Raw genomic sequence first — 22,346 nt, 5'->3', positions numbered from 1 at the left:
TTTCAGACGCATCTCCCGACCTTTGACATGGGGCTTATATAGATATTTTCTCACAGAGCTCCAATGCCTTCTGAGAAGTGGCGTCATTCCTACTTGAGGCTAGTCCCTCAACTGCTACCAGAGTCACGCTATCTGCGTTAAACAATATGCATGGCCATCTACCTCCACCTGTCATACTGTGCTCTACACAAGCCATAAATGTGATTATTTTACCAATTTAGCATGACATAAATCACATGTGGGGGTCATAAGCTAATAAGGATATTTTACTCAGAAGGGCGAACCAAGCACTGCTATAAGATGATGGCCAAACCAACCCTGATGAAATGATCAGCCGTTCAATTAGAGATTCAAATGTGAAACTACAGGGGCAGATGTCTGGTTAAGTAGCGATCATAAAGAGCAGGTTTCAGACATGGACATGTGTCAGTCGGTAATGTTATTGAACACCGGTTGCAGGAGTACCAAATATAAACAAATGTTTTATTTATTTTACCTTTATTTAACCAGGCAAGTCAGTTAAGAACATATTCTTATTTTCAATGACGGCCTGGGAACAGTGGGTTAACTGCCTGTTCAGGGGCAGAACGACAGATTTGTACCTTGTCAGCTCGGGGGTTTGAACTCACAACCTTCCGGTTACTAGTCCAACACTCGGCTACGCTGCCGCCCCGATATATAAATATAAACAATAAGGAGAACCCGGTGGGTGAGTGTGTTGTTGTAGAAGCCAGGGGAATGGGCCGGTCAACATGTGTTAGCGCCGGCTCTCCAACCTGAGGCTTCCCTACAAGAGAGGTGTTTTCTTTCCACCTCCCCCAGACTAGGGTAGGGGGAACGGAGTGACACTGGTCGGTCCTAGGGAACTAGTCCTCTCCTGGCGGGGTGGTGGGACAGGGCCTGTCATGTCTCTGTCTCGGGCCCCTCCGGTCCCACAGGCCCCGCCGGTCCCGCCAAGGGGATCACATAACAAGTGATGTCGTCTCCTGAACCCAGCCTCTCATTGGGTAACCGCCAGCCCCTCTCTTTCAGGACCCCTCGCGACCGCATCAACAGGTCCTGGGCAGCCAGCGTGTATCTGGATGAGAAGAGTTGGGGTCAAAACATCGAAAAGTGCAATTTATTTGAAATTAGTATTTTTTTATGTTCATGAATTGAATTTGCAATGCACCCCAAATATGTGTTATGTGAAGGTGTTTGTCAAAAAGGTATTGCCATTTCAAAAGTACCATAGTCATTTGTACAGGCTAGATACTGGCCTCTAGTGGAGATATCATTTAAATACTCCTCCTTTACTGACCAGTAGGTTTTTTTCAAGGCTACCTGATTATTAAATATTTACCAGTGGAGGCTGCTGAGAGGAGGGCTCATAATAATGTCTGGAACGAAGCCAATGGCATCAAACACCTGGAAACCATGTGTGTTTATACCATTCCACCTATTACCACGAGCCAGTCCTCCTCAATTAAGGTGCCACCAACCCCTTGTGATATCTACACCGTTTTAATTGGTAGCAACTGTAATAGTATGAATCACATCCTTCCATGACAAGGCAACCAGCCATTTTCTGCCTCAGGTCTGTCTCCCTGGCACCGCCGCCTTGGGCGTCAGGTGAGTTTACAAAATAAGAAGGGAAATGGGCATTCGGTAACGCAAGTAGTAGAGACGGCCTAGTCGTAGTTTGAGTAGTGAGTATTATTCATACAATGTTGACTGTGCTTACATAGTTATGCTACTGCTGAACTTCACGCATGGCTCTTACCTATATGACCACATGTCCTGGTATCGTTTCGCACTACCGCAATAGTTTATTAGATTATAGTTTATAAATAAGGCATTGCCATATTTACGTCAAGCCATTTATTGAAGCACTCATAGTTCTGCCTACCAAGCATGTTGTTATATGTGTCTCTTTGCTTGGTTAGTTTCTGAATGTGGCCCATCCATTCTTATGTTGACCTAGTCCAGATATGACTCAGTACTCATTTTCAGGATTTAGCTGGCCTTTATAGGCCTATAGCTGTGGCATATTCTTAATTGAATTGGCCATTCATTCAGAGCCATTCATTGGCTCTGTTCTTGCCTGGCATCCCTGTGGTCCTTCAGACATCTCTGAATCAGTGCATAGTTCAATGCCTCTCAAAAGTGAAGTACATTGCAAGGATATTAATATTTATCTTACAAATGCAATGCAGCAATGTTTTGTCCTAGCTTTGCGTGTTTCCTTTACTACTCATCTGGGGCAGCACCTGTCCGTTTTTAGGGACTCATTAGCTGACAACAGACAGGTGTGAACCACAGACAGGTATGAACCACAGACGGGTGTGAACCACAGACGGGTGTGAACCACAGACGGGTGTGAACCACAGACGGGTATGAACCGCAGACAGGTATGAACCGCAGACAGGTATGAACCGCAGACAGGTATGAACCGCAGACAGGTGTGAACCGCAGACAGGTAATAATAATAATATAATAATATATGCCATTTAGCTGATTTTATCCAAAGCGACTTACAGTCATGTGTGCATACATTCTACGTATGGGTGGTCCCGAAACCCACTACCCTGGCGTTACAAGCGCCATGCTCTACCAACTGAGCCACAGAAGGACCACAGACAGGTGTGCGGGCAAAGAGAAATGAAAACATTGGCATTCATATTATATTTTGATTTGGAGAGGGGGCAGCATCTACAAACTGGATTGAATAGTTTATTGTTCACTGCTCGGCGACGCAAACAGCGATCTTTCAATCAGAACCGTTTACCGATTATGGATGTAGCTTCGAACGTGAGACACATGCTGCTAGCAGGTACAGTCTTTGACCCGATACTTATCTCGAACGCAGTCGCTATGGAATACCCTTAGACCTCATCTTGTTAATGAATTCAATAATTAATCAAAGGTCTAATATTGTGTAGATTACAGACTAGAGATTACAGCACCTCACAGGATCAGTTGGTTCGCAGTAGGACAGGAAGCCTGAAACTGTGTCTGCTACCTCCCTGTCCGTGGTCACGTCCCACAGCCCATCTGTACCCATCACCAGCACGTCGTCAGGGCCGTGCTCGTACTCAGACATGTCGTACACTATCACCTGGAGGAGAAACGGGAGGGAAGGAGTGCAGGTCGAGTGTTAAACACGGCTGTAATAATAAGATAAATCATAGAGGCTTCCCATCTATCAATGAATTTGGATCAGATATCTTTGCTTTTCAGGATAATAAATAAAATACTGGACAATACATAGATTGATGAGCCAAAATAAAGTAAACCTAGGTCATTAGATGTCGGCCAAGATTTGGAACACACTAGGATGCTCCGAGACAAGTCTTGATCTTGCAGACGGTGGGCGATAAATGGTCCTAGACACAAACAGCATACCATCTCTCATTCACCTCTGGGCAGCAGGAGAGAAAGGGCTTGATGTTGGAGTTGTACACCTTCAGGTCATGATCCCCTAGGCCACGTGTTACCCCAATGGTGGCCATGACACGGGCCCACACACACACACACACACACACTGAATAATGTGGGTTAGTGCCTGTGGATATGCTTACATTTGAGAAAAATCCACTTATGAAGGATTAGTGACTCAGGAGCATTTATCTTTAACCACACAGCTAAAGACTGGGAGAGTTCAGTAACAACCATGAAATCCTCCCACACATACAGTGGAATGAACAACTAAAAATGATATCTTGCTATGTCCGTCCTGCAGGTGAACTGTCCTGCAGCGTAAACAAGGCAACAGTAAACATGTCGTCCCCTACGAATGATGCCGCCCCCCTTGGGCCAAATTAGATGTCACGTGTGACTAACACATTTCAGTACTTCAGTTAATTACTGTAGCTCCCGCCTTGGGCCAATCTGTGTAATTTTGTAAATGCTAGAACTTTATGGCAAGACGCATCATTCACCCAAGGTTAGTCAAAATTGGACCATTGCTGTCTGACACATCGTGTGTGACGAACATACGAACGAACAGAGACAGATTTACAGTTCCCTTCCCGATTTCATCGCGGGGGACAATTAAGCTAAGCAGCTAAGCATTATTCCTGTCAGGGAAACATGACGAGGGCGGGAGGATAACCTCAACTCTACATGTGGTTTGAAGACCCAGCTATACGTTAATGTACAGCCAATCCAATGTCCCATGACTTGGTTAGGAAAAATAATGTGGCTCTACCTACAGTAAGGTAGACCTTACAGCACCATATACCTACTGTCTCCTACCCATGGTAGACCTAACAGCACCATATACCTACTGTCTCCTACCCATGGTAGACCTTACAGCACCATATACCTACTGTCTCCTACCCATGGTAGACCTTACAGCACCATATACCTACTGTCTCCTACCCATGGTAGACCTTACAGCACCATATACCTACTGTCTCCTACCCATGGTAGACTCAGCACCATACCTACTGTCTCCTATGGTAGACCTTACAGCACCATATACCTACTGTCTCCTACCCATGGTAGACCTTACAGCACCATATACCTTGTCTCCTACCCATGGTAGACCTTACCACCATATACCTACTGTCTCCTACCCATGGTAGACCTTACAGCACCATATACCTACTGTCTCCTACCCATGGTAGACCTTACAGCACCATATACCTACTGTCTCCTACCCATGGTAGACCTTACAGCACCATATACCTACTGTCTCCTACCCATGGTAGACCTTACAGCACCATATACCTACTGTCTCCTACCCATGGTAGACCTTACAGCACCATATACCTACTGTCTCCTACCCATGGTAGACCTTACAGCACCATATACCTACTGTCTCCTACCCATGGTAGACCTTACAGCACCGTATACCTACTGTCTCCTACCCATGGTAGACCTTACAGCACCATATACCTACTGTCTCCTACCCATGGTAGACCTTACTGCACAATATACCTACTGTCTCCTACCCATGGTAGATCTTACAGCACCATATATCTAATGTAAACCTACCCATGGTAGACCTTACTGCACCATATATCTAATGTAAACCTACCCATGGTAGACCTTACAGCACCATATATCTAATGTAAACCTACCCATGATAGACCTTACTGCACCATATATCTAATGTAAACCTACCCATGGTAGACCTTACTGCACCATATATCTAATGTAAACCTACCCATGGTAGACCTTACAGCACCATATATCTAATGTAAACCTACCCATGGTAGACCTTACAGCACCATACATCTGATGTCCACCAGTACCCAGTACCCAGTACCCAGTACCCAGTGCCCAGTACCCAGTGCCCAGTACACAGTTTCACCTTTTTGCCCTCTCCATATATGAGTGGGAACTTGAGGTCGTCTTCTACGATGGTTTTGTAAGCCCTGTAACAAATAGGATTACAGGTTAGGGATTAGCGATTCTATTCTTTCAACAAGTAGATTATTTTCCTGGTCAGGTTATGTGGTCTGTAAAAACTCCTGGCTCTAATCATAAAAAATACAATGGCCTGAAAAGTAACACACATGTTCGACAACAGCTGCCATTTACCAGCCGTTCATTGTGTGGTCCCTGAAGAGCATCTTCCTGCCCAGCTCCCTGTACTGGATCCTGTGAGGGAACTCCATGGGTGTGAACTCATTCCCAAGCAGCTCCGGTCTCAGGAAGCCCTGCAGGGACACACAGAGCAGAGAAAACAGTGACAAAACTTTACATGACAAACTGTCATGTCAAATTGACTTGTCTTGTGACAAAATGGCTCATTGATTTAATATATTTTTAAGATGTGAATAGAGCAATAATCATCCGAGTTGTGGTAAATTCCAGTCAATTCAGAAAGTCAACCAAATTCCAATTCCACATTTTCCACATTGGATAACAATGAAGAGAATTGGAGTTGGAATTGGAATTTCAGTTTACTTCCTGAATTGTCTGGATTTTAAATGGAATAGACCCCAACCCTGATAAACGTATCGTCAAGGAAGTGTCATGGCAGTAAGAAAAGTGAGGGTGGAACTATATATAGCTGTGATGCACAATCAACACACAGTGCCATTCATCTCTCACCCTGAGGGTTCCACCTCTCTCCCACACAGCCAGCCACCCACCAAGCTGACAATAAATTAATAAAGATGCAGTTTGAATCAGACATTAAATAACATCACCCTCCCTTTCCCCTGCATCTTCCTTTTTGTCCAGGGCACCATTGGAAAAGAGATTCATATCCCGTGGTGATGGGACTCACATGGTTAAAGGGACATTACACTTTAAAATCAAAGTTTCTCAGATGTTTTCAGACTTCTAAAGTCTGAAAACATCTGACAATCTTGAATTCATGAGTGAATCTCCCTTTTAAATAAGTAATAAATAAATACATGTATTAACCCCGTCCTCACCAGATACTGCAGGCGCTGCCTCTCAGACTCTGGCGTGAACTCGTTGGACATGGGGGGATGACCTCACCGTTACGGATGATGATGGCTCTGTAGAGACAGAGGAAGAACCAAAGTAGAATGAATAATGATTATATTTCTGTGGGAGGGACAATGACATACTGTATGATGACAAAGACAGACACCATAATGTGACCCCAAGGACCCTCAAGACAGATAATGTGGTGTTAAGAGGGATGACACAGCATGAAGTCCAGGGATGTTACTGGATGATTATTGCCCCTAGACACTGATCTAAAGTCGGTTTAGATTAAGATTGACAAACAGTATACTGATCCTAGATCTGTGCCTATGGGCAAGTTCTACCAGGAGCTTACGGTTCATGATGAATGGTGTTGCAGTACAAAGAGTGGCCAACAGAGGTCGAAAGAACTGCTGTGTGACATTATTATGAGCATGACCAAAGGAAACCTCTTCGAATCAATGGCTATGGGCATCATGTTATCACTTCCTTTAAACTCTGTTTCAGTCATTCAACTCTGCATTGAGTGACTGAAATCAAATACATTGAGTTGAATGTGTACAACAAGCAGGCCTGTAATACATCAGTCATTAGCCATTAGGGCATTAATCAGTCCTGCTGCTATCAGTTTGATCTGTTGACATACCTGCTGTCTCCTGCATTGGCAACGTAGAGCTTCCCCATCAAATGAATGGCAGCCAAGGCACAACAACCACCAGAGATGGTATAGGACATCTTCTCTTTCTCTATCAGTTCATCCTGTAATCAACAGAACAGGAGCAGAAAACAAAAGGTCATTCATTCAATGGCTTGCAGAATGAAGTCAGTAGCACTTATTGCATTAAAGAGGTTATACTTAACTTGAGAGATAACGACTACCAAAAGATAAATAATCAGTGCATTCTGTGAAACCCATTTTGCTCACTAGCTACTGTATCCCGTCTCTAATGTGGTAAAACGCTAGCCTCAGATGCCCAGGCTTCGTGAGAGGAGATTTGGAAGAATGGTCTCGCGAGACTAGTAGAGCGCTATTTCACAAAGTAGGGTGATATGCTGTGAGCGTACACCTGTGTCTTACCATCTGTTTGAAGGCGTTTTCTATGACACCCATGATCAGACTCTCCAGACTGACAGCCTTCTCCATGTGGAAGCGGATGGAGGGATCAGAGATGGCGTCAGGTTTCTCTGGGTCCTGGGTGGCATTCGCCCCCTTCTTCATCGCCCCCTGGTAGGGGCTGCCATTCTTGGCCAGGCAGATAGGGAGCGCCGCAGAGGGGTTCTCCAGCAGGTGGGCAATGTCCTCCAGTCTGTCTCTGATAAGGCGATGGAGGAGTTTGGACGCCATGATGGCACACCCTGAGCCGGCGTGGCCGTCGAACATGCCCCAATACTGCAGAGGGATTCCTGTCCCATCCTGGAAAAAGTTGAAGTAAAATAAAGATCAAATCATATCAAACATGCATTTAGATATATCAATACAATTAGTCTGACAGTAAGAAAGGAGATAAATAGCCTGAAAAATAAAATTGGCCACATGGGTCTCTCTAACAAGTCTCTTGCAAGATTTTAACTCAATGAGAATTACAAGCTCAGTGAATGCCTAAAGGATTTCCAGTGTGGACATTTCTGTCAGAAAATGTATGGGAATAATTCTAACTTCATGACACCACATCATAGTAAATATGTTCACAATGACAGCAGTTACTGTGCCACAGAAAAACCTCCTAAAGACAGCGAATATTAAGACAGTGAATATCCCACTTGATTATATTCCCTTCCACAGGATTTCTTTATGCTGGTAAATCCCACAAACTAGATTTCCACCAAACCAGTGAATCTTACTTCTCACCATCTTCTTTTGCGCTAAGTATAGTGTAGTAGTGCATGTTCAGACGGTTAGGACATATCTAAGAGCCCAGTGCACAGAATGGACAGCAGCATGGAACTCTGTTAACCTCTTACTGGACTAGAGGAGGAGGGGCACACGAAGCAATGATGTAATTAATTAATGGGAGGGACAGAGGGTGAACAAGGAGAATAGAGGAGGGGGTTGGGAGGCCAGCAGAAGGACGGGAGCGATTGACTCGACATGACACAACCCTTTGAACAGCACTGTATCGACTGCTATAGACTCTGCTGTGTAAATACATTTGAGAGATTATGGAGCCATCTCTTAGTGAGTGGGTTTTTGGCTTTGTGTGCTAGGGGCGGTTAGCTGCTCTACGGACCCACACAAAGCTGTTTCTAAATACAGCAGCATACATCGGTCAGTCTTAAGGAGATTGTCTTTGCTTTGCCAGGAAAAAAAAACGAATCCCCAGCCACCCAATGACGTCTGGTTCTTCAAAGTTTGGACTGGAGACATTTAAACAGATATGCTTGTTTTAGAGAGAAAACTGGGTGAACATTGCTGTAGTATGTCACCAAGGGTCCAACCTTCACTATAGAGGCAGTAGTACATAGAATGCAGACATTTGACCAGGATGCGTGCATGCTTTGCCTACTCTCCTATTGTAGTGCTGTAGGCCTAGTTTATGGGCCGTCTACTAATATAATCATATTTACTAGAACTAATGCTCAACATTCTATGATTTCAGGTAGTCTCACCCCATCGTCGTCCAGCAGTGTGGAGTTGCTCTGTTTTTTGTAGCTCAGCTTCTTCACGTAGAGCAGCTCACAGGACGCTTGGTCCTCATTTAGCATGCTCTTCCCAGCATTGATGGTCAAGGGGAGGGTGGGATGGTGGTAAAGAAGGTATGGGGATATTATAAATCCATGAGAAAATATATACACGTCTCCTTGGTTCAGGAGCTAGACGGGCAAATCACCCAACCAAGGTGCATCTCAGATAAATCACTAATGAGAGCCTATCAGCGTGGCATGGTGGCATTTGTCATGGTGAGATAGTAATGTTATGATCTATGTAAAAACATAAAGTGGAACAGATAGTGCTGTAGGACTGGGATTAAGTGTTTTCATTACTGCCCTATGCTGCTTAACGATAATGACTTTGTGCAGTATGACTTCATATTCTGACCATCTCAGCAGATTGGGGCTCAGTGGGCATGTGACTGTGCTTGCAGTATGTGGGAGTAGACATTGCAGTAGTCTTAGCAGAGGTGGAGTGTTTTTTTCTCATACTTGTATACTACTACCATAGTTAATATCATACTATCCATTCACATTTATTAGATACAGTATAGCCCCTTTAAGAATATTTGGCCACAGAGGACAGTTTCCAGCTCTCTCCCTTCACCTCAGATCACTGCAATGTTTACACTTTTCAGGACACTGAAATGGAATGAAGTCATGCATTACATTACAAAGCCATTATCCTTAGGGCTTTGTGATTCAGGAGAGGGGCTGCCAAAAGGTTTCACCCCTGTTGTACCGTTAAAGCTGAGAAACGATGAATCTCTGCCACTTCGGTGCGAGGATCCAACAGGGTCAAGCCACTTTTATAGCCTTTTCAGATTCAATTAGCGGTATTTAGAACAATGGGATTTAGCCGGATCGTATTGTGAAAATGTATTGCACAAATTGGAGTATAATCCTTAAAGTGTCCCTAACTATTACAGAGGTGGCCTAGCAGATACACCATTGGGCCAGTAACTGAAAGGTCGCTAGTTCAAATCCCTGAGCCGACAAGGTGAAAACTCTGTCGATGGTTGCTATTGATAATGGCAGATCCTGGCCGTGACTCCACTCTCAGTGGGTGTCTCGGGGAGAGTTAGATTACACAAAAAACACATTTCCAATACACATTTGTACATCTGTGAAATAGGACAAATATAAGCACCCACCAAATTATTATTAATGATGGACTAGGAGTAGTGTGAAGAAAGAGAGAGTCGTTTATACAGCTGTGCCCTTATCCCAGTCATACAGAGGAGAGATATTTCTGATCACCTGAGAGGATGGGTGATATCTAACCAACAGGTTTACAAGCTGGTCCATCATGTACATTAGCCACCTGTCTAGGATCATGATGATGGTGGGCAGAGTCAAGATACTGACTTTCACCTTTTCACAATGGTCTTGCACTAAACAAGTTATAACTTTAAACGCTTAGTTAAGCCTATACATCATATCCTTCAGAAATCATTCTTAAAGCTGAAATATGTCACTTTTTGGGTGACCTGACCAAATTCACATACCGTAATTTTCGGACTATAAACCGCTACTTTATTCCCACACTTTGAACCTCTCGGTTTATACAATGACGCGGCTAATTTATGGATTTTTCCCGCTTTCACAAGATTCATGCCGCCAAAAAAACTGAGCACCATCACATAATGTGACGTAAATTGAGCGCGCTCAAACTTCCCATCATTCTGATTACGGGAGTCATTTTGTCACCCTCATCATGGCAAAGACACGGAGAAATGCATATGATGCAGCTTTCAAGTTGAAGGCGATCGATCTGGCTGTTGGAAAAGGAAATAGAGCTGCTGCATGGGAGCTTGGCCTTAATGAGTCGATTATAAGACTTTGTAAACAGTAGCGTGAGGAACTGTGCAAAAAGACAACAAACCTTTCAGAGGGAAGAAAAGCAGATGGCCCAAAGTATTTGCAGCCACTCGACATCAGTGTAAATCGTGCATTTAAGGTGGCGCTCCGTGTTCAGTGGGAGGCTTGGATGACAAGTGGGGAGAAATCCTTCACTAAAACGGGCCGCATGCGAAGAGCAACTTATGGTCAAGTCTGCCAGTGGGTCCTGACAGCGTGGAGCATTGTCAAAAAATCCACTTTCATCAACGGGTTTCGAGAGGCTGGACTGCTGCGTGTTGAAGGGGCAGCATGAGCTCAGCGGGGTATTTGCCTCCGGATGAAAGTGAGGAGAGCGACAATGAAAACGATCCAACATCGGATGAAGGAGGAGGAAGATGGTGACCAATGACTTTACTGGTAGGCTACTGTTTAATTTTTGTTTCAAGCCGTGTTTCGTTAAAGCCTATTTATTTTTGTTACAAGCCGTGTTTCGTTTAAAGGCTGTGTAAAGTTCATTTGTTTCAATGTACCGGTAGGCACCTGCGGCTTATAGACATGTGCGGCTTATTTATGTACAAAATACATATTTTTTTATAATTCAGTGGGTGCGGTTTATATTCGGGTGCGCTTAATAGTCCAGCAATTACGGTAGTAATGTTTGTTATATCTCTGCCATTCTCATTGAAAGCAAGTCTAAGAAGCGGTAAATCTGTTCTATGTGCGCTATTTCTATGCTTCCTGTTCTTAAGTTTAGTTTTTGCGTCTTTTACTTTCGGTTTTGTACACTAGGTTTCAACAGCTGAAACTCCAATATTTTTGGTTATGGAAAATATACTTGCTTGTTTTGTCAAATAAACTGAAATTATGCAAATTATTCGAATTTTAGCAATCAGGAAATGGCAGATTGATTTTTGCATAGTACACCTTTAAGCAAATGTCTTGCTATATAAAGGTGGCAAAAGGGCTATGTCAAATTTGGCAAAATAAATGCTATTTCAACAGGTAGAGGGAAATGATCCTTATTTGGTTTGATGTTCTGATATCAGTGTTCTAATATGAGGTAGAAACAGCAATGGCTGCCCAAATCATGATTATAAAAAGCCATCCAGTTTGTAATCAGTAAGCTGGCACCGTAGAGTAGTGGCCAGGGGAGCATTAGTCCTGATGACAGGGACATGAATTACAAGTCATCGGGGTCATGTCAACTTTGAGGCCAGGTCATGTTGTTCCATGTTTTACAACCAATGATGTATATAAACCCTGGATTGATGATGCTACGTATTGGACATTGAGAGGCTTTGAAGTCACCAGTCAGACATAGACACTTTTATTTAACTAGGCAAGTCAGTTAAGAACAAATTCTTATTTACAATGGCGGCCTACCCCGGCCAAACCCAGACAAACCTGGGCCAATTGTGCACCGCCCTATGTGACTCCCAATCACAGCCGGATGTGATACAGCCTGGATTTGAACCAGGGATCCTGCAATGCAGTGCCTTAGACCGCTGCGCCACTCGGGAACAGTCCTCCATAGGAATTAATGAAATTCTTCAGTATTTCATTTACATGTTTCAAAAGTATTTTTTTGTTGTAGTGGGGACAGTAACATTAGCAAACTTAAAATATCTCAAACAATTATACTTTAAGGATGTTTTAATATTTTACATTTATTAAATGTTTATGTTTAGCTCAGATAATATAAAGTATGCACTGAAGTGTCTGTAGTAGAGTAAATGTGGCCAAAAAACGACATGAATAAATGCATTTCTGTATTTTTTACAATGTTGGAGGAGTGCCGATATATTCACGGTGGCTTCAACACAGCACCCCCTCAGTCATCTAGTGCATTATATAAATCATTGTTTACAACACATCTGCAACTGGTTTGTCAATATCATACATTGGGTTAGAGAGGCCTTGGTTTTTTTGCTTGCTGGATGCCAAAGTCCAGTCCTTTGTTTTGAGCTTCAGCTTTTACAAAATGTTCACAAACATTTTACATCTCACAATTCATGGGATTTATTTTGTATGTGTCACATATGCAATATCTATTTCATTATAACTAATCTGGCAACCAAGGAATGTACTGTATGCCTACGAGTAAATAGACATTAATTTCAGTGAGTCCATTAAAGTGCAAGCCAGTCATTCCCTGGTCTTCATGATGTACGAAAACAAAACAATGAAGATCACGTTCTACTCAATTTGTGACATATTTTCCCATCAAGGCACAGTTTCAGTCATTGTAAACATGTGACTGAAATACTTTGTCTGCGTTAAACAGAAGAACATCTGTTTGCTAACTCACGTAGGAGACGTTCAAAAGAGGAAGCCTCCAGTTCTACCAACTTCCTCATCAGTTGGGTAAGTTATTTTGTTGCTGATGAAAATCGTTCATTCTTTTTTAATGATGAGATACTGTAGAGAACCATCTGCATTTTGGGCTCAAATTTGTTGTATAATTCATCCTCTTGAGAGGTTTTTGCATACATCACAAACCACAGTGATGATGATTAAAATTCATTGAATCGAATCAAATCAAATGTTATTGGTTGCGTACACATATTTGCAGATGTTAGACGCAGGTGCGGCAAAATGCTTGTGTTTCTAGCTCCAACAGTGCAGTAATACCTAACAATACAAAACAATACACACGAAACCGGAATATAAATATACATGTGTATGATGGTGTGTTTAGACAGTATTGACAGTATATGAATAGAAAAGGTGTGTACAGCAGTAGTTATATTGGATGATCCTTGACTAGAATACAGTATATACATATGAAGTGGGTAAAACAGTATATATGAACATCATTAAAGTGACCAGTGTTCAATGATTATGTACAGTATATAGGGCATGTCACGAATCCCGTTTCCTGAGTCTGTTTTTTGCCTGTGTTCTGTCCTGGAGTGTTTTTTCCGGCGTCCTGGAACGCACCCTGTCTGGTTGCCGGGCAATGTAGCCAGTTGGGAGTTCTGATTACCCGCACCTGTATCCCATCAGCTATCTGCACACCTGGTCCTGATCATCATCTCTCCTTTTCATAAGCCCGGACCTGACATCCATTCCCTGCCGGATCGTTAGCCATGAACAGTATGTTGTGCCATAGTATCAGCCTCAAGTTGGATAGAATTTGTTTTGTTGTTTTTTACGTATTGCTTGCCTTAAACTTACCTCCGTTTGTTCTGTCTTCAGTTACTCACCCGGATCATTTACCCCATTCCCGCCTGGTCGTCGGAGGATTCCGCTACCCCATTGGATCCACCTATTTACTCCCATCAACTCACCACCGCTTCCCGCTACGCCACCTGACTATATCTACCCATTCACATTCACTTGTAAATAAATACTCACCTTCTTCCTACTCTCCTTGTCCTGGTCTGCTTCTGGGTTCGATTTTGAAAGAACGTGACAGGGCAACAGTCTCTTAGGTGCAGCAGGCTTGAGTACGGGTGGTAGCCAGCTAGTAATAGTGACTTAGGTGCAGCAGGATGGAGTATGGGTGGTAGCCAGCTAGTAACAGTGACTTAGGTGCAGCAGGGTGGAGTACGGGTGGTAGCCAGCTAGTAACAGTGACTTAGGTGCAGCAGGATGGAGTACGGGTGGTAGCCAGCTAGTAACAGTGACTTAGGTGCAGCAGGATGGAGTATGGGTGGTAGCCAGCTAGTAACAGTGACTTAGGTGCAGCAGGATGGAGTACGGGTGGTAGCCAGCTAGTAACAGTGACTTAGGTGCATCAGGATGGAGTACTGTTACAGCTAGTAACAGTGACTGAAGTTAAGGGCAGGGTACTGTGCAGAAGCCAGCTAGTGGTGACTATTTAACAGTCAGATGGCCTGGAGATAGAAGCTGTTTTTCAGTCTCTCGGTCCAAGCTTTGATAAAACTGCACTCTCTACTCCTTCTAGATGGTAGTGTGGTGAACAAGTCATGGCTTGGGTGGCTGATGTCCTTGATCTTCTTGGCCTTCCTGTGACACCGGGTACTGTAGATGTCCTGGAGGGCAGGCAGTGTGCCCCGGTGATGCGTTGGGCTGACCGCACCACCCTCTGGAGAGCCCTGCGGCTGTGGACGTTGCAATTTCTGTACTAGGCGGTGATACAGCCCGACAGGATACTCTCAGTTGTGCATCTGTAGAAGTTTGTGGGAGTCTTAGGGGCCAAGCCAAATTTCTTCAGCCTCCTAAGGCTGAAGAGGCACAGTTGCGCCTTCTTCACCACACTGGGTGTGTATGGACCATTTCAGGTCGTCAGTGATGTGCATGCTGAGGAACTTAAAGCTTTTCACCAGCTCCACTGCGGCCAGGTCGATGTGGATGGGAGAATGCTCTCTCTGCTACTTCCTGAAGTTCACGATCAGCTCCTTCATTTTGTTACATTGAGAGAGAGGTTATTAACCATTGCACTGCCTCATGTTTGACTTCATCCCATGACAAAAATCACAGAGTCACATTTCATTAACAAAGTGAACTTGGTGGTCAAAATAACTCTGATTCTAACTTAATTCATAATCAGTTTTCTAAGAAAGCCATACAAGTTTATCACCAGAAGTCAAGATGATCTCTTCCTGCCTGAGGTGCCTGTGGTTTCCTGTCACAGTTTCTCAAGCATGCAGTGAGTTGTTGTAGTGTAGGAGGACCTGAATGACAATGGCCTCCAAACTTCTCAAACTATTCAAGTTCTCAGAAGAAAGTATACTAGTAAAACAGTTTATTCAAGTTCATGTATTATCTTATGAACACATGATAGTTGATCTGATATTACATTTGGAGGTGGTAAACTGTTCGCTCTATTACACTGAGAGTGCGATGAGGAGGGTGGTACAAAATATATTGAGGGGAAATATGGTAATAGAATAGTCAAAACCTTGTACTTACAAGGTTCTATAATTATATACTGAACAAAAACATACATGCAACATGAAACAATGTCAAAGATGTTACTGAGTTACAATTCATATAAGGAAATCAGTCAATTTAAATAAATAAATTAGGCCCTAATCTATGTATTTTACATGACTGGGCAGGGGCGCAGTCAGGGGTGGGCCTGGGAGGGCATAGCCGAATGTGGAGGTCCTGGGCTGGCGTGGTTACACGGTTTCTGTGGTTGTGAAGCACTGTCAAATTCTCTAATACGACGTTGGAGGCAGCTTATGGTAGAGAAATTAACATGACATTCTCTGGCAACAGCTCTGGTGGACATTCCTGCAGTCAGCATGCCAATTGCACACTCCCTCAAAACTTGAGCCATCTGTGGCATTGTGTTGTGTGACAAAACTGCACATTTTAAATTGTCCCCAGCACAAGGTGAACCTGTGTATTGATCATGATATTTAATCAGCATCTTGATGGATTATATTGGAAAAGTTTAAATGCTCACATACAGGGACATAAAGATATTCATGCACAGAATTTGAGAGAAATAAGCTTTGCGTATGGAACATTTCTGGGATTATTTATTTCAGCTAATAAAACATGAGACCAACATTTTACATGTTGCGTTTATATTTTTGTTCAGTATATATAACAATTGCACTTTCAAAAGTAGTTTATAGGTAGAAACATCTGAAAAGTAAACACACAAACGTTTAGACTTTGAGGTCTTGTTTAGGCAGTGTTCACAGCCTTTTTGTTTTAGGCAGTGTTCACAGCCTTTTTGTTTTAGGCAGTGTTCACAGACTTTTTGGGCGATTTGTAAATGGTGCTTCTGTAACGATATTCGTCATCGCAAGATGAGGAATCATTGGACCAAAGCGCAGCGTGGTAAGTGTTCATGCTTTCTTTATTAAAACTGAACACTATAACAAAATTAACAAGAGCATAACCAAAACAGTCCTGTAAGGTGCAAACACTAAACAGAAATTATCCACAAAAACCCTGTGGGAAAAGCTACCTAAGTATGGTTCCCAATCAGAGACAATGATAGACAGCTGTCCCTGATTGAGAACCATACCCGGCCAAAACAAAGAAATACAAAAACATAGAAAAAGGAACATAGAATGCCCACCCAAATCACACCCTGACCAAACCAAAATAGAGACATAAAAAGCTCAGGGCATGACAGCTTCTAATATAATTTGACTGAAGGCTTTTAAAGTGGAATGTAATGGAAGGTAGTTCCGGGTTACAGATAATTGATGCCAGGCTCATTGAGATGGATTGCTACTGTATGAGTAATTCAAAAGGCTTCTGAGCTCCAGCATGCCAACTTTGAAAAAAGCTAGAGCCGTCCTTTGAATTCCTGTATAGTAAGCCTTACTGTGACTCTGTTCCCACCTAAAAGCTTTCACAGACAGATCACAGATCTGTTGTTTGCTAATTGTTTATACTGTGAGGCAACTGCTTTGAGGAAGTGTTGTGTGTGAATGCACTCTGGGTATGCACCCAATGTGAAAATATTGACACAGTATGCAGTATAATGGCTCCAAACAATTCCAAGGCTGGAAAAGCATTGGTAGCTGTCTGGTTTGCCATAGGTGTCACAATTTAACAATATAATCAACTGTAGTGCAATGATGAACATCAGCACACTGGCCACACTGGCTGCTTAACATTTATCTCAGCCTCACTCAGTGAATTAGTGAAGGATCTGTCAACTGATGCCACGAGGAGATTACATTGACATTATCATTTAGCAAACGCTCTTATCCAGAGCCACTTACAATAAGTGCATTCAAATGAGGGGCCATGAACAATTGCATAACATGCATCAACTCCAAAGGCAGAAACCACAGTTGTGTGTGTGACATGGTTAAGTGCCATTCCATAAGGGATATAGGTAAGACAAAGATATAGTAAGTGTCAGGAGCCAGAGGAGATGGGAGGGGAGGGACTCTCTGGAGTCTAAAGTTTGCTGGAGGCCAGAATGCTTTCAGTCTGAAGAGACCGTTCTTTAGTCTGCTGTCCTGACCGTAGTGAAGACGAGGTCATTAATGTAGAGGACAGAAAAGAGTTGTGACTGGGATAGGTGACTGCATACAAATTCTGATATCAAAATGACCACATCTGAACTTACATTGTTAAGTTTGACCAGCTGGAGCGTCCAGAGTCCATCTTCACTGTGTGCTCATTGTTCCCACCCTGTACTGACTATAGTGATTTGGACTGCACTTTAAAAAACAGCATGGAGGTTATATATGGACTTATTAATGATCGTCGGTAGAGAGGGAGCAGCTAAATTATTCTCCATTCTAAAATGGCTGTGCCAAACTAAATACCCACTTTTAATGCCACTAATTTAGCTGTTGCAGTTTGATGAAATAATACATCCAATCTATGTGCAGTTCAGTCAGAAGTCAGAAGTTTACATACACCTTAGCCAAATACATTAAAACTCAGTTTTTCACAATTCCTGACATTTAATCTAAATAAAAATTCCCTGTCTTAGGTGAGTTAGGTCCACCACTTTATTTTAAGAATGTGAAATGTCAGAATAATAGTAGAGGACTGATTTATTTCAGCTTGAATTTCTTTCATCACATTCCCAGTGGGTCAGAAGTTTACATACACTCAATCAGTATTTGGTAGTATTGTCTTTAAATTGTTTAACTTGGGTCAAACGTTTCGGGTAGCATTCTACAAGCTTCCCACAATAAATTGGGTGAATTTTGGCCCATTCCTCCTGACAGAGCTGGTGTAACTGAGTCAGGTTTGTAGGCCTCCTTGCTCGCACATGCTTTTTCAGTTCTGCCCACACATTTTCTATAGGATTGAGGTCAGGGCTTTGTGATGGCCAGTCCAATACCTTGACTCTGTTGTCCTTAAGCCATTTTGCCACAACTTTGGAAGTATGCTTGGGGTCATTGTCCATTTGGAAGATCAATTTGCGACCAAGCTTTAACTTCCTGACTGATGTCATGAGATGTTGCTTCAAAATATCCACATAATTTTGCTTGCTCATGTTGCCATCTATGTTGGAAAGTGCAGCAGTCCCTCCTGCAGCAAAGCACCCCGACAACATGAAGCTGCCAACCCCGTGCTTCACAGTTGGGATGGTGTTATTCAGTGTTATTCAGCTTGTAAGCCTCCCCATTTTTCCTCCAAATATAACGATGGTCATTATGGCCAAACAGTTCTATTTTTGTTTCATCAGACCAGAGGACATTTCTCCAAAAAGTACAATCTTAGTCCCCATGTGCAGTTGCAAACCGTAGTCTGGCTTTTTTGGGGCGGGTTTGGAGCAGTGGCTTCTTCCTTGCTGAGCGGCCTTTCAGGTTATGTCGATATAGGACTTGTTTTACTGTGGACATATACTTTTGTACCTGTTTCCTCCAGCATCTTCACAAGGTCCTTTGCTGTTGTTGTGGGATTGATTTGCACTTTTTTCGCTCCACAGTATGTTCATCTCTAGGAGACAGAACACGTCTCCTTCCTGAGCGGTATGACGGCTGCATGATCCCATGGTGTTTCAACTTGCGTACTATTTGTACAGATGGACATGGTACCTTCAGGCGTTTGGAAATTTCTCCCAAGGATGAACCAGGCTTGTGGAGGTCTACAATTATTTTTCTGAGGTCTTGGTTGATTTCTTTTGACTTTCCCATGATGTCAAGCAAAGAGGCACTGAGTTTGAAGGTAGGCCTTGAATTACATCCACAGGTACACCTCCAATTGATTTGATTTGATTTGAAATGATGTCAATTAGCCTATCAGAAGCTTCTAAAGCCATGACATCATTTTCTGGAATTTTCCAAGCTGTTTAAAGGCACCGTCAACTTAGTGTATGTAAACTTCTGACCCACTGGAATTGTGATACAGTGAATTATAAGTGAAATAATCTGTTAGTAAACAATTGTTGGAAAAATGACTTGTGTCATGCACAAAGTAGATGCCCTAACCGACTTGCCAAAACTATAGTTTGTTAACAAGAAATTTGTGGAGTGGTTGAAAAACCTATTGTACTTAATTAACAAAATATTATATTTACATTTTTTTAATGACTATTACTAACAACAACAGATTAGGGCTGGGCAGTAAAACATATTTTACTATATATCGGTGTTGATGCAAGGACCAGTTTTGGATTTAACTTTACCTTCTATAATGGTATTTCAATGTTTGGTTTGTTAAATGTGATATGCCACTCTGTCGCTTGTAATAACCGTTTTTATAGTTTTCTCTGTTTGCTACTTGAGTCATCTCTCTCCCTGCAAACAGCTAGTTTGTCTTTTCTTAGTAAGTTGTGACTAAAATAAAATGTGTTGGCCGATAAATGCTAATCGCTAGTTAGCTGGCTATCAAGCTAGCTAAATGTACAAAGAGTCTGGCCAAAGGTAGCTAGCTAATACAGCCTGGTGTTAGTGCTGGTGTAGGTCTAGATCAGCATGTTGTTTGTGTAACGGTAGATTTTCAATCAGAGAGGAATAGAGCGTGTAGTCCTAAAAGCTGGAAATAAGTTACCTTTGGCTTTTTCAGCCATTCCTATGGGGGGAAATTAATGGGGATAAATGCTGAAAATAAGGTCTGAGGTTAACACAGGTTTAGGAGAGCTTATGCAGTATGTTTTGCTTGTGTGAGATAATATATCAGTTAACATTACCTTAATGAATTATAAAGGTCTATAGTGGAAGCATGAATATGTTAGCTAGCGCTAGCTAGTTTTCATGTTTTATTAGTTATATGTATGGGACACACATGGTATACGCTTCTACTTCTAAATCAAATGTATTTATATAGCCCTTCGTACATCAGCTGATATCTCAAAGTGCTGTACAGAAACCCAGCCTAAAACCCCAAACAGCAAGCAATGCAGGTGTAGAAGCACGGTGGCTAGGAAAAACTCCCTAGAAAGGCCAAAACCTATGAAGAAACCTAGAGAGGAACCAGGCTATGTGGGGTGGCCAGTCCTCTTCTGGCTGTGCCGGGTGGAGATTATAACAGAACATGGCCAAGATGTTCAAATGTTCATAAATGACCAGCATGGTCCAATAATAATAATAAGGCAGAACAGTTGAAACTTGAGCAGCAGCACGGCCAGGTGGACTGGGGACAGCAAGGAGTCATCATGTCAGGTAGTCCTGGGGCATGGTCCTAGGGCTCAGGTCCTCCGAGAGAGAAAGAAAGAGAGAAGAATTAGAGAGAGCACACTTAAATTCACTCAGGACACCGAATAGGACAGTAGAAGTACTCCAGATATAACAAACTGACCCTAGCCTCCCGACACATAAACTACTGCAGCATAAATACTGGATTCTGAGACAGGAGGGGTCAGGAGACACTGTGGACCCATCCGAGGACACCCCTGGACAGGGCCAAACAGGAAGGATATAACCCCACCCAGTTTGCCAAAGCACAGCCCCCACACCACGAGAGGGATCTTCAACCACCAACTTACCATCCTGAGACAAGGCTGAGTATAGCCCACAAAGATCTCCGCCATGGCACAACCCAAGGGGGGGCGCCAACACAGACAGGATGACCACATCAGTGAATCAACCCACTCAGGTAAACTGCATGCTTTCCAGAGTTGAAAATGGATCTGTGGGCCTACAAAATCCCTGGCCTATATCAAGGACAAATTGACACTCACCTGCATTATTTTGTGATGATACATTTCAGTCTGATTTAGATATGAAAGCCTGAGGGGGTCTGGACCTTTATGACATGGCCTGTTTCCCTACAACGCTACACTGGTGGGACAATCCCTCACTCTTTGTTCCCATTGGGGCACAATTACACATGAGAGGGGGAATAGTGTTGCCTCCTTGTATCTAAACATAGGCCTACTACTGTCTCTGTAAAGAGGTCTGGACCTGGCACAAGACAGGTTGTTCAAGTTCCAGAGCTGATGGATCTGTTCCCCTTCAATTGCTACACTACTGTAATGACTTTTGGATGAGGGTCTGCCAATTCCACCATGGTTAGGTTTTTCCAGGTCTAGGATGACGCATATATTTCAAGGTCTTCAGTCTTTGACAGAAGAACATAATTAAAAAAACGTGTTGTGTTCAGTTAATGAAAGTGGTAGTCTAATCACAGTGTCACGTCACCTTTTCTCTGTAATTACTCTAGGGTCGTGTAGTGTAAATATTTTCCCAATAGAGGGACCCAGAGTATAGGAGATGAGAAGCAGTTTGGCTCATCAGCTGATGAACAGATGAAAATGTAATGTGGTAATGGTTATTTAGCAGACACTTGTAAACAAAGTGATTTGCATTTACCACACATTTTAAACTAAGTATCTATGACCCATGCAAGAATCAAATCCACAAATATGTTGTAGCAAACATCATGCTCCAATCAACTGGGCCCTTTGAGCCAAGTGTTTATGAAGGGATACAGGCCATATTTGTATTTACTGTTAATGGCTGATGGGCATTATGTTGCTGAAGAGAATGCATTCAAATTACATTTAATGGATGTTTTTGCTTACCATAACTAATAACTGTTGTTATCTTGCTGCGATCACTGTTGGTGATCTAGATACTCCAAAATACATGCTGCCAACAATGCCAGGAAGCAAC

General features: G+C 42.8%; 1 long non-coding RNA gene and 1 pseudogene across 1 annotated transcript; one reads left to right on the top strand and one right to left on the bottom strand.

Annotated features, from left to right (window-relative positions):
• Window positions 1-481: 481 nt before the first annotated feature.
• LOC118388253 (protein phosphatase 1H-like) lies at window positions 482-10,907 on the bottom strand (annotated as a pseudogene).
• A 222-nt stretch (window positions 10,908-11,129) lies between these two features.
• LOC127932130 (uncharacterized) lies at window positions 11,130-18,513 on the top strand. The gene is made up of 4 exons (XR_008144168.1): window positions 11,130-11,301; window positions 13,169-13,980; window positions 14,083-14,225; window positions 14,795-18,513. It is a non-coding gene; the product is annotated as an uncharacterized LOC127932130 (long non-coding RNA).
• The last annotated feature ends 3,833 nt before the right edge of the window (window positions 18,514-22,346 follow it).

The sequence above is a fragment of the Oncorhynchus keta genome, chromosome 10, assembly GCF_023373465.1.
Source record: "Oncorhynchus keta strain PuntledgeMale-10-30-2019 chromosome 10, Oket_V2, whole genome shotgun sequence".
NCBI classification, from domain to species: domain Eukaryota; kingdom Metazoa; phylum Chordata; class Actinopteri; order Salmoniformes; family Salmonidae; genus Oncorhynchus; species Oncorhynchus keta.
This window is presented reverse-complemented; position numbering and strand designations above follow the sequence as displayed.